The sequence below is a fragment of the Rhinoderma darwinii genome, unplaced genomic scaffold (genome assembly GCF_050947455.1).
Source record: "Rhinoderma darwinii isolate aRhiDar2 unplaced genomic scaffold, aRhiDar2.hap1 Scaffold_935, whole genome shotgun sequence".
Lineage (NCBI taxonomy): Eukaryota > Metazoa > Chordata > Amphibia > Anura > Rhinodermatidae > Rhinoderma > Rhinoderma darwinii.
The window spans coordinates 26612-38261 of NW_027464509.1; the positions used below are offsets into that span (position 1 = coordinate 26612).

Genomic DNA, 11650 nt, shown 5'->3' on the forward strand with positions numbered 1-11650 from the left:
AATGTGAAATGCCGGAAACACAGAAACACAGACGACACACAACAAGAGGTGGCAATCTATTCATTAATTGCATTTAATCAATGAGCTCATTATCACTCATGCATTGTCCAACAGGTGTTGAAATAATGGGATTAAAAGGGGAGATCCCTTCAGAAAGACAGAAACAATAGCAAAGACAAAAAACACTTTTGGAATCTGCTTTTAGTCAACACATAAGGAAAGGGTGCACCGGTCCTGGAAATACTGCAATACCAGGTCAATGCGTGGAGTGGACAGAGCAAGCTCTATTTCCATCTCCCTGTTCTAAAAATCCATTTAATATATGGTCCCCAGATAGGGGACGTATCAGATATTAAACTGATAAGAACAGATACTACACTTGATCTTAGCCAAAAGGCCGAGAAGCGATAACCCGAACGGGCCGCGCGTTGCCCGAGCCTGCCCGATACTGCTGTTCAGCCCTTGCAGCGATTCAGCCTACTTCTAGGCAATTCCATGGGGCCCTGCAGGCTCACACACTCACAGCTACACGGGAGGTGAATAAAGGCCGGAGAGGAAGCCAGACAGGATTTGCTTCTTTTGCTTGCACCACAATGCAGTGCTGAAAGAGGAGGAATCTACATAAAAACGCCTTCCTGGCAACGCCCAAATGCCCTGCTGCCATGCAGATAAACACTGGCAGCGGCAGCAAGTGCATGCCCACAGCCACCCCTTGTTCCTTCACACCTTGTATCAGCTGTAATCCAGTCCAGTCCAGTGCTGCCTGCTGAGCAGCACTGACCAACACTGCCTGGGCCCAGGCTTTTATCTCTGAGGCCCCATTATGATGTCAGAAAGCTGGCTCTGGAATCCTGAGGGCTCCACTATGACACGTGCAAAGTTCCGTCTGAACTTTATATAAGACGGTGAGGCTCAGTCAGTCACTCAGTGTTGCCTGAGAGGGCAACACTGCAACAGCCGGCCGCCAGGCTGTCTTTTTTTTGCACAGCTAGTTGCCTCCAGGAGGCCACAAGAGGGAGACAAGGGACTGCAAAATGGAAAATAGGCATCCACCAACTTTACAGACAACTTCTCCTTGCTCCTACAACCTCCATCCTTGCACAGTTTGTTATTCTTCTAGGTAACATAGTAACAAATCCAAATTGCTGCTCTCTTTGTAGGCAAGCAAGGCTTTGTTGCAACTGCAATTCTTACTTCTTCTTGAAATGTAGGGACGACAGTACATTCCATCACATCCATCTAGTGTACACAGGTAGGTCCATTGTGGCGGGCAGGCGAGCGGGCGGGCTGCTTTATTGGCTGTTTGCTGTTCCCCTACTCCACTCCACTATTTGACTGTTGTGCTGCATCAATCAATCAATCAATCAATCAATCAATCAATCAATCAATCAATCAATCAGTGGCTGGCTCAGGTGCAGCTCTTTAACTTACCTAAAAGGGAGGGCGGAGAGAAGACAAGGAAGGTGAATGAGGTGTTCCAATGTGAAATGCCGGAAACACAGAAACACAGACGACACACAACAAGAGGTGGCAATCTATTCATTAATTGCATTTAATCAATGAGCTCATTATCACTCATGCATTGTCCAACAGGTGTTGAAATAATGGGATTAAAAAGGGAGATCCCTTCAGAAAGACAGAAACAATAGCAAAGACAAAAAACACTTTTGGAATCTGCTTTTAGTCAACACATAAGGAAAGGGTGCACCGGTCCTGGAAATACTGCAATACCAGGTCAATACGTGGAGTGGACAGAGCAAGCTCTATTTCCATCTCCCTGTTCTAAAAATCCATTTAATATATGGTCCCCAGATAGGGGACGTATCAGATATTAAACTGATAAGAACAGATACTACACTTGATCTTAGCCAAAAGGCCGAGAAGCGATAACCCGAACGGGCCGCGCGTTGCCCGAGCCTGCCCGATACTGCTGTTCAGCCCTTGCAGCGATTCAGCCTACTTCTAGGCAATTCCATGGGGCCCTGCAGGCTCACACACTCACAGCTACACGGGAGGTGAATAAAGGCCGGAGAGGAAGCCAGACAGGATTTGCTTCTTTTGCTTGCACCACAATGCAGTGCTGAAAGAGGAGGAATCTACATAAAAACGCCTTCCTGGCAACGCCCAAATGCCCTGCTGCCATGCAGATAAACACTGGCAGCGGCAGCAAGTGCATGCCCACAGCCACCCCTTGTTCCTTCACACCTTGTATCAGCTGTAATCCAGTCCAGTCCAGTGCTGCCTGCTGAGCAGCACTGACCAACACTGCCTGGGCCCAGGCTTTTATCTCTGAGGCCCCATTATGATGTCAGAAAGCTGGCTCTGGAATCCTGAGGGCTCCACTATGACACGTGCAAAGTTCCGTCTGAACTTTATATAAGACGGTGAGGCTCAGTCAGTCACTCAGTGTTGCCTGAGAGGGCAACACTGCAACAGCCGGCCGCCAGGCTGTCTTTTTTTTGCACAGCTAGTTGCCTCCAGGAGGCCACAAGAGGGAGACAAGGGACTGCAAAATGGAAAATAGGCATCCACCAACTTTACAGACAACTTCTCCTTGCTCCTACAACCTCCATCCTTGCACAGTTTGTTATTCTTCTAGGTAACATAGTAACAAATCCAAATTGCTGCTCTCTTTGTAGGCAAGCAAGGCTTTGTTGCAACTGCAATTCTTACTTCTTCTTGAAATGTAGGGACGACAGTACATTCCATCACATCCATCTAGTGTACACAGGTAGGTCCATTGTGGCGGGCAGGCGAGCGGGCGGGCTGCTTTATTGGCTGTTTGCTGTTCCCCTACTCCACTCCACTATTTGACTGTTGTGCTGCATCAATCAATCAATCAATCAATCAATCAATCAATCAATCAATCAATCAATCAATCAGTGGCTGGCTCAGGTGCAGCTCTTTAACTTACCTAAAAGGGAGGGCGGAGAGAAGACAAGGAAGGTGAATGAGGTGTTCCAATGTGAAATGCCGGAAACACAGAAACACAGACGACACACAACAAGAGGTGGCAATCTATTCATTAATTGCATTTAATCAATGAGCTCATTATCACTCATGCATTGTCCAACAGGTGTTGAAATAATGGGATTAAAAAGGGAGATCCCTTCAGAAAGACAGAAACAATAGCAAAGACAAAAAACACTTTTGGAATCTGCTTTTAGTCAACACATAAGGAAAGGGTGCACCGGTCCTGGAAATACTGCAATACCAGGTCAATACGTGGAGTGGACAGAGCAAGCTCTATTTCCATCTCCCTGTTCTAAAAATCCATTTAATATATGGTCCCCAGATAGGGGACGTATCAGATATTAAACTGATAAGAACAGATACTACACTTGATCTTAGCCAAAAGGCCGAGAAGCGATAACCCGAACGGGCCGCGCGTTGCCCGAGCCTGCCCGATACTGCTGTTCAGCCCTTGCAGCGATTCAGCCTACTTCTAGGCAATTCCATGGGGCCCTGCAGGCTCACACACTCACAGCTACACGGGAGGTGAATAAAGGCCGGAGAGGAAGCCAGACAGGATTTGCTTCTTTTGCTTGCACCACAATGCAGTGCTGAAAGAGGAGGAATCTACATAAAAACGCCTTCCTGGCAACGCCCAAATGCCCTGCTGCCATGCAGATAAACACTGGCAGCGGCCGCAAGTGCATGCCCACAGCCACCCCTTGTTCCTTCACACCTTGTATCAGCTGTAATCCAGTCCAGTCCAGTGCTGCCTGCTGAGCAGCACTGACCAACACTGCCTGGGCCCAGGCTTTTATCTCTGAGGCCCCATTATGATGTCAGAAAGCTGGCTCTGGAATCCTGAGGGCTCCACTATGACACGTGCAAAGTTCCGTCTGAACTTTATATAAGACGGTGAGGCTCAGTCAGTCACTCAGTGTTGCCTGAGAGGGCAACACTGCAACAGCCGGCCGCCAGGCTGTCTTTTTTTTGCACAGCTAGTTGCCTCCAGGAGGCCACAAGAGGGAGACAAGGGACTGCAAAATGGAAAATAGGCATCCACCAACTTTACAGACAACTTCTCCTTGCTCCTACAACCTCCATCCTTGCACAGTTTGTTATTCTTCTAGGTAACATAGTAACAAATCCAAATTGCTGCTCTCTTTGTAGGCAAGCAAGGCTTTGTTGCAACTGCAATTCTTACTTCTTCTTGAAATGTAGGGACGACAGTACATTCCATCACATCCATCTAGTGTACACAGGTAGGTCCATTGTGGCGGGCAGGCGAGCGGGCGGGCTGCTTTATTGGCTGTTTGCTGTTCCCCTACTCCACTCCACTATTTGACTGTTGTGCTGCATCAATCAATCAATCAATCAATCAATCAATCAATCAATCAATCAATCAATCAATCAATCAATCAATCAATCAATCAATCAGTGGCTGGCTCAGGTGCAGCTCTTTAACTTACCTAAAAGGGAGGGCAGAGAGAAGACAAGGAAGGTGAATGAGGTGTTCCAATGTGAAATGCCGGAAACACAGAAACACAGACGACACACAACAAGAGGTGGCAATCTATTCATTAATTGCATTTAATCAATGAGCTCATTATCACTCATGCATTGTCCAACAGGTGTTGAAATAATGGGATTAAAAGGGGAGATCCCTTCAGAAAGACAGAAACAATAGCAAAGACAAAAAACACTTTTGGAATCTGCTTTTAGTCAACACATAAGGAAAGGGTGCACCGGTCCTGGAAATACTGCAATACCAGGTCAATGCGTGGAGTGGACAGAGCAAGCTCTATTTCCATCTCCCTGTTCTAAAAATCCATTTAATATATGGTCCCCAGATAGGGGACGTATCAGATATTAAACTGATAAGAACAGATACTACACTTGATCTTAGCCAAAAGGCCGAGAAGCGATAACCCGAACGGGCCGCGCGTTGCCCGAGCCTGCCCGATACTGCTGTTCAGCCCTTGCAGCGATTCAGCCTACTTCTAGGCAATTCCATGGGGCCCTGCAGGCTCACACACTCACAGCTACACGGGAGGTGAATAAAGGCCGGAGAGGAAGCCAGACAGGATTTGCTTCTTTTGCTTGCACCACAATGCAGTGCTGAAAGAGGAGGAATCTACATAAAAACGCCTTCCTGGCAACGCCCAAATGCCCTGCTGCCATGCAGATAAACACTGGCAGCGGCAGCAAGTGCATGCCCACAGCCACCCCTTGTTCCTTCACACCTTGTATCAGCTGTAATCCAGTCCAGTCCAGTGCTGCCTGCTGAGCAGCACTGACCAACACTGCCTGGGCCCAGGCTTTTATCTCTGAGGCCCCATTATGATGTCAGAAAGCTGGCTCTGGAATCCTGAGGGCTCCACTATGACACGTGCAAAGTTCCGTCTGAACTTTATATAAGACGGTGAGGCTCAGTCAGTCACTCAGTGTTGCCTGAGAGGGCAACACTGCAACAGCCGGCCGCCAGGCTGTCTTTTTTTTGCACAGCTAGTTGCCTCCAGGAGGCCACAAGAGGGAGACAAGGGACTGCAAAATGGAAAATAGGCATCCACCAACTTTACAGACAACTTCTCCTTGCTCCTACAACCTCCATCCTTGCACAGTTTGTTATTCTTCTAGGTAACATAGTAACAAATCCAAATTGCTGCTCTCTTTGTAGGCAAGCAAGGCTTTGTTGCAACTGCAATTCTTACTTCTTCTTGAAATGTAGGGACGACAGTACATTCCATCACATCCATCTAGTGTACACAGGTAGGTCCATTGTGGCGGGCAGGCGAGCGGGCGGGCTGCTTTATTGGCTGTTTGCTGTTCCCCTACTCCACTCCACTATTTGACTGTTGTGCTGCATCAATCAATCAATCAATCAATCAATCAATCAATCAATCAATCAATCAATCAATCAATCAGTGGCTGGCTCAGGTGCAGCTCTTTAACTTACCTAAAAGGGAGGGCGGAGAGAAGACAAGGAAGGTGAATGAGGTGTTCCAATGTGAAATGCCGGAAACACAGAAACACAGACGACACACAACAAGAGGTGGCAATCTATTCATTAATTGCATTTAATCAATGAGCTCATTATCACTCATGCATTGTCCAACAGGTGTTGAAATAATGGGATTAAAAGGGGAGATCCCTTCAGAAAGACAGAAACAATAGCAAAGACAAAAAACACTTTTGGAATCTGCTTTTAGTCAACACATAAGGAAAGGGTGCACCGGTCCTGGAAATACTGCAATACCAGGTCAATGCGTGGAGTGGACAGAGCAAGCTCTATTTCCATCTCCCTGTTCTAAAAATCCATTTAATATATGGTCCCCAGATAGGGGACGTATCAGATATTAAACTGATAAGAACAGATACTACACTTGATCTTAGCCAAAAGGCCGAGAAGCGATAACCCGAACGGGCCGCGCGTTGCCCGAGCCTGCCCGATACTGCTGTTCAGCCCTTGCAGCGATTCAGCCTACTTCTAGGCAATTCCATGGGGCCCTGCAGGCTCACACACTCACAGCTACACGGGAGGTGAATAAAGGCCGGAGAGGAAGCCAGACAGGATTTGCTTCTTTTGCTTGCACCACAATGCAGTGCTGAAAGAGGAGGAATCTACATAAAAACGCCTTCCTGGCAACGCCCAAATGCCCTGCTGCCATGCAGATAAACACTGGCAGCGGCAGCAAGTGCATGCCCACAGCCACCCCTTGTTCCTTCACACCTTGTATCAGCTGTAATCCAGTCCAGTCCAGTGCTGCCTGCTGAGCAGCACTGACCAACACTGCCTGGGCCCAGGCTTTTATCTCTGAGGCCCCATTATGATGTCAGAAAGCTGACACGTGCAAAGTTCCGTCTGAACTTTATATAAGACGGTGAGGCTCAGTCAGTCACTCAGTGTTGCCTGAGAGGGCAACACTGCAACAGCCGGCCGCCAGGCTGTCTTTTTTTTGCACAGCTAGTTGCCTCCAGGAGGCCACAAGAGGGAGACAAGGGACTGCAAAATGGAAAATAGGCATCCACCAACTTTACAGACAACTTCTCCTTGCTCCTACAACCTCCATCCTTGCACAGTTTGTTATTCTTCTAGGTAACATAGTAACAAATCCAAATTGCTGCTCTCTTTGTAGGCAAGCAAGGCTTTGTTGCAACTGCAATTCTTACTTCTTCTTGAAATGTAGGGACGACAGTACATTCCATCACATCCATCTAGTGTACACAGGTAGGTCCATTGTGGCGGGCAGGCGAGCGGGCGGGCTGCTTTATTGGCTGTTTGCTGTTCCCCTACTCCACTCCACTATTTGACTGTTGTGCTGCATCAATCAATCAATCAATCAATCAATCAATCAATCAATCAATCAATCAATCAATCAGTGGCTGGCTCAGGTGCAGCTCTTTAACTTACCTAAAAGGGAGGGCGGAGAGAAGACAAGGAAGGTGAATGAGGTGTTCCAATGTGAAATGCCGGAAACACAGAAACACAGACGACACACAACAAGAGGTGGCAATCTATTCATTAATTGCATTTAATCAATGAGCTCATTATCACTCATGCATTGTCCAACAGGTGTTGAAATAATGGGATTAAAAAGGGAGATCCCTTCAGAAAGACAGAAACAATAGCAAAGACAAAAAACACTTTTGGAATCTGCTTTTAGTCAACACATAAGGAAAGGGTGCACCGGTCCTGGAAATACTGCAATACCAGGTCAATACGTGGAGTGGACAGAGCAAGCTCTATTTCCATCTCCCTGTTCTAAAAATCCATTTAATATATGGTCCCCAGATAGGGGACGTATCAGATATTAAACTGATAAGAACAGATACTACACTTGATCTTAGCCAAAAGGCCGAGAAGCGATAACCCGAACGGGCCGCGCGTTGCCCGAGCCTGCCCGATACTGCTGTTCAGCCCTTGCAGCGATTCAGCCTACTTCTAGGCAATTCCATGGGGCCCTGCAGGCTCACACACTCACAGCTACACGGGAGGTGAATAAAGGCCGGAGAGGAAGCCAGACAGGATTTGCTTCTTTTGCTTGCACCACAATGCAGTGCTGAAAGAGGAGGAATCTACATAAAAATGCCTTCCTGGCAACGCCCAAATGCCCTGCTGCCATGCAGATAAACACTGGCAGCGGCAGCAAGTGCATGCCCACAGCCACCCCTTGTTCCTTCACACCTTGTATCAGCTGTAATCCAGTCCAGTCCAGTGCTGCCTGCTGAGCAGCACTGACCAACACTGCCTGGGCCCAGGCTTTTATCTCTGAGGCCCCATTATGATGTCAGAAAGCTGGCTCTGGAATCCTGAGGGCTCCACTATGACACGTGCAAAGTTCCGTCTGAACTTTATATAAGACGGTGAGGCTCAGTCAGTCACTCAGTGTTGCCTGAGAGGGCAACACTGCAACAGCCGGCCGCCAGGCTGTCTTTTTTTTGCACAGCTAGTTGCCTCCAGGAGGCCACAAGAGGGAGACAAGGGACTGCAAAATGGAAAATAGGCATCCACCAACTTTACAGACAACTTCTCCTTGCTCCTACAACCTCCATCCTTGCACAGTTTGTTATTCTTCTAGGTAACATAGTAACAAATCCAAATTGCTGCTCTCTTTGTAGGCAAGCAAGGCTTTGTTGCAACTGCAATTCTTACTTCTTCTTGAAATGTAGGGACGACAGTACATTCCATCACATCCATCTAGTGTACACAGGTAGGTCCATTGTGGCGGGCAGGCGAGCGGGCGGGCTGCTTTATTGGCTGTTTGCTGTTCCCCTACTCCACTCCACTATTTGACTGTTGTGCTGCATCAATCAATCAATCAATCAATCAATCAATCAATCAATCAATCAATCAATCAATCAATCAATCAGTGGCTGGCTCAGGTGCAGCTCTTTAACTTACCTAAAAGGGAGGGCGGAGAGAAGACAAGGAAGGTGAATGAGGTGTTCCAATGTGAAATGCCGGAAACACAGAAACACAGACGACACACAACAAGAGGTGGCAATCTATTCATTAATTGCATTTAATCAATGAGCTCATTATCACTCATGCATTGTCCAACAGGTGTTGAAATAATGGGATTAAAAGGGGAGATCCCTTCAGAAAGACAGAAACAATAGCAAAGACAAAAAACACTTTTGGAATCTGCTTTTAGTCAACACATAAGGAAAGGGTGCACCGGTCCTGGAAATACTGCAATACCAGGTCAATGCGTGGAGTGGACAGAGCAAGCTCTATTTCCATCTCCCTGTTCTAAAAATCCATTTAATATATGGTCCCCAGATAGGGGACGTATCAGATATTAAACTGATAAGAACAGATACTACACTTGATCTTAGCCAAAAGGCCGAGAAGCGATAACCCGAACGGGCCGCGCGTTGCCCGAGCCTGCCCGATACTGCTGTTCAGCCCTTGCAGCGATTCAGCCTACTTCTAGGCAATTCCATGGGGCCCTGCAGGCTCACACACTCACAGCTACACGGGAGGTGAATAAAGGCCGGAGAGGAAGCCAGACAGGATTTGCTTCTTTTGCTTGCACCACAATGCAGTGCTGAAAGAGGAGGAATCTACATAAAAACGCCTTCCTGGCAACGCCCAAATGCCCTGCTGCCATGCAGATAAACACTGGCAGCGGCAGCAAGTGCATGCCCACAGCCACCCCTTGTTCCTTCACACCTTGTATCAGCTGTAATCCAGTCCAGTCCAGTGCTGCCTGCTGAGCAGCACTGACCAACACTGCCTGGGCCCAGGCTTTTATCTCTGAGGCCCCATTATGATGTCAGAAAGCTGGCTCTGGAATCCTGAGGGCTCCACTATGACACGTGCAAAGTTCCGTCTGAACTTTATATAAGACGGTGAGGCTCAGTCAGTCACTCAGTGTTGCCTGAGAGGGCAACACTGCAACAGCCGGCCGCCAGGCTGTCTTTTTTTTGCACAGCTAGTTGCCTCCAGGAGGCCACAAGAGGGAGACAAGGGACTGCAAAATGGAAAATAGGCATCCACCAACTTTACAGACAACTTCTCCTTGCTCCTACAACCTCCATCCTTGCACAGTTTGTTATTCTTCTAGGTAACATAGTAACAAATCCAAATTGCTGCTCTCTTTGTAGGCAAGCAAGGCTTTGTTGCAACTGCAATTCTTACTTCTTCTTGAAATGTAGGGACGACAGTACATTCCATCACATCCATCTAGTGTACACAGGTAGGTCCATTGTGGCGGGCAGGCGAGCGGGCGGGCTGCTTTATTGGCTGTTTGCTGTTCCCCTACTCCACTCCACTATTTGACTGTTGTGCTGCATCAATCAATCAATCAATCAATCAATCAATCAATCAATCAAGTGGCTGGCTCAGGTGCAGCTCTTTAACTTACCTAAAAGGGAGGGCGGAGAGAAGACAAGGAAGGTGAATGAGGTGTTCCAATGTGAAATGCCGGAAACACAGAAACACAGACGACACACAACAAGAGGTGGCAATCTATTCATTAATTGCATTTAATCAATGAGCTCATTATCACTCATGCATTGTCCAACAGGTGTTGAAATAATGGGATTAAAAGGGGAGATCCCTTCAGAAAGACAGAAACAATAGCAAAGACAAAAAACACTTTTGGAATCTGCTTTTAGTCAACACATAAGGAAAGGGTGCACCGGTCCTGGAAATACTGCCAGGTCAATGCGTGGAGTGGACAGAGCAAGCTCTATTTCCATCTCCCTGTTCTAAAAATCCATTTAATATATGGTCCCCAGATAGGGGACGTATCAGATATTAAACTGATAAGAACAGATACTACACTTGATCTTAGCCAAAAGGCCGAGAAGCGATAACCCGAACGGGCCGCGCGTTGCCCGAGCCTGCCCGATACTGCTGTTCAGCCCTTGCAGCGATTCAGCCTACTTCTAGGCAATTCCATGGGGCCCTGCAGGCTCACACACTCACAGCTACACGGGAGGTGAATAAAGGCCGGAGAGGAAGCCAGACAGGATTTGCTTCTTTTGCTTGCACCACAATGCAGTGCTGAAAGAGGAGGAATCTACATAAAAACACCTTCCTGGCAACGCCCAAATGCCCTGCTGCCATGCAGATAAACACTGGCAGCGGCAGCAAGTGCATGCCCACAGCCACCCCTTGTTCCTTCACACCTTGTATCAGCTGTAATCCAGTCCAGTCCAGTGCTGCCTGCTGAGCAGCACTGACCAACACTGCCTGGGCCCAGGCTTTTATCTCTGAGGCCCCATTATGATGTCAGAAAGCTGGCTCTGGAATCCTGAGGGCTCCACTATGACACGTGCAAAGTTCCGTCTGAACTTTATATAAGACGGTGAGGCTCAGTCAGTCACTCAGTGTTGCCTGAGAGGGCAACACTGCAACAGCCGGCCGCCAGGCTGTCTTTTTTTTGCACAGCTAGTTGCCTCCAGGAGGCCACAAGAGGGAGACAAGGGACTGCAAAATGGAAAATAGGCATCCACCAACTTTACAGACAACTTCTCCTTGCTCCTACAACCTCCATCCTTGCACAGTTTGTTATTCTTCTAGGTAACATAGTAACAAATCCAAATTGCTGCTCTCTTTGTAGGCAAGCAAGGCTTTGTTGCAACTGCAATTCTTACTTCTTCTTGAAATGTAGGGACGACAGTACATTCCATCACATCCATCTAGTGTACACAGGTAGGTCCATTGTGGCGGGCAGGCGAGCGGGCG

The 11650-nt window shown here is 47.7% G+C and overlaps 8 non-coding genes across 8 annotated transcripts; all 8 read right to left on the minus strand.

The window, feature by feature from the left end:
* Positions 1-218: 218 nt before the first annotated feature.
* On the minus strand, positions 219-409 carry LOC142733145 (U2 spliceosomal RNA). Its single transcript, XR_012879956.1, has one exon. It is a non-coding gene; the product is annotated as a U2 spliceosomal RNA (small nuclear RNA).
* Positions 410-1697: 1288 nt separating this feature from the next.
* Positions 1698-1888, minus strand: LOC142733129 (U2 spliceosomal RNA). Its single transcript, XR_012879941.1, has one exon. It is a non-coding gene; the product is annotated as a U2 spliceosomal RNA (small nuclear RNA).
* Positions 1889-3180: 1292 nt separating this feature from the next.
* On the minus strand, positions 3181-3371 carry LOC142733130 (U2 spliceosomal RNA). Its single transcript, XR_012879942.1, has one exon. It is a non-coding gene; the product is annotated as a U2 spliceosomal RNA (small nuclear RNA).
* A 1316-nt stretch (positions 3372-4687) lies between these two features.
* LOC142733147 (U2 spliceosomal RNA) lies at positions 4688-4878 on the minus strand. The gene has a single exon (XR_012879957.1). It is a non-coding gene; the product is annotated as a U2 spliceosomal RNA (small nuclear RNA).
* A 1296-nt stretch (positions 4879-6174) lies between these two features.
* On the minus strand, positions 6175-6365 carry LOC142733148 (U2 spliceosomal RNA). Its single transcript, XR_012879958.1, has one exon. It is a non-coding gene; the product is annotated as a U2 spliceosomal RNA (small nuclear RNA).
* Positions 6366-7629: 1264 nt separating this feature from the next.
* Positions 7630-7820, minus strand: LOC142733131 (U2 spliceosomal RNA). The gene has a single exon (XR_012879943.1). It is a non-coding gene; the product is annotated as a U2 spliceosomal RNA (small nuclear RNA).
* A 1300-nt stretch (positions 7821-9120) lies between these two features.
* Positions 9121-9311, minus strand: LOC142733149 (U2 spliceosomal RNA). The gene has a single exon (XR_012879959.1). It is a non-coding gene; the product is annotated as a U2 spliceosomal RNA (small nuclear RNA).
* Positions 9312-10588: 1277 nt separating this feature from the next.
* LOC142733133 (U2 spliceosomal RNA) lies at positions 10589-10774 on the minus strand. The gene has a single exon (XR_012879945.1). It is a non-coding gene; the product is annotated as a U2 spliceosomal RNA (small nuclear RNA).
* Positions 10775-11650: the final 876 nt, after the last annotated feature.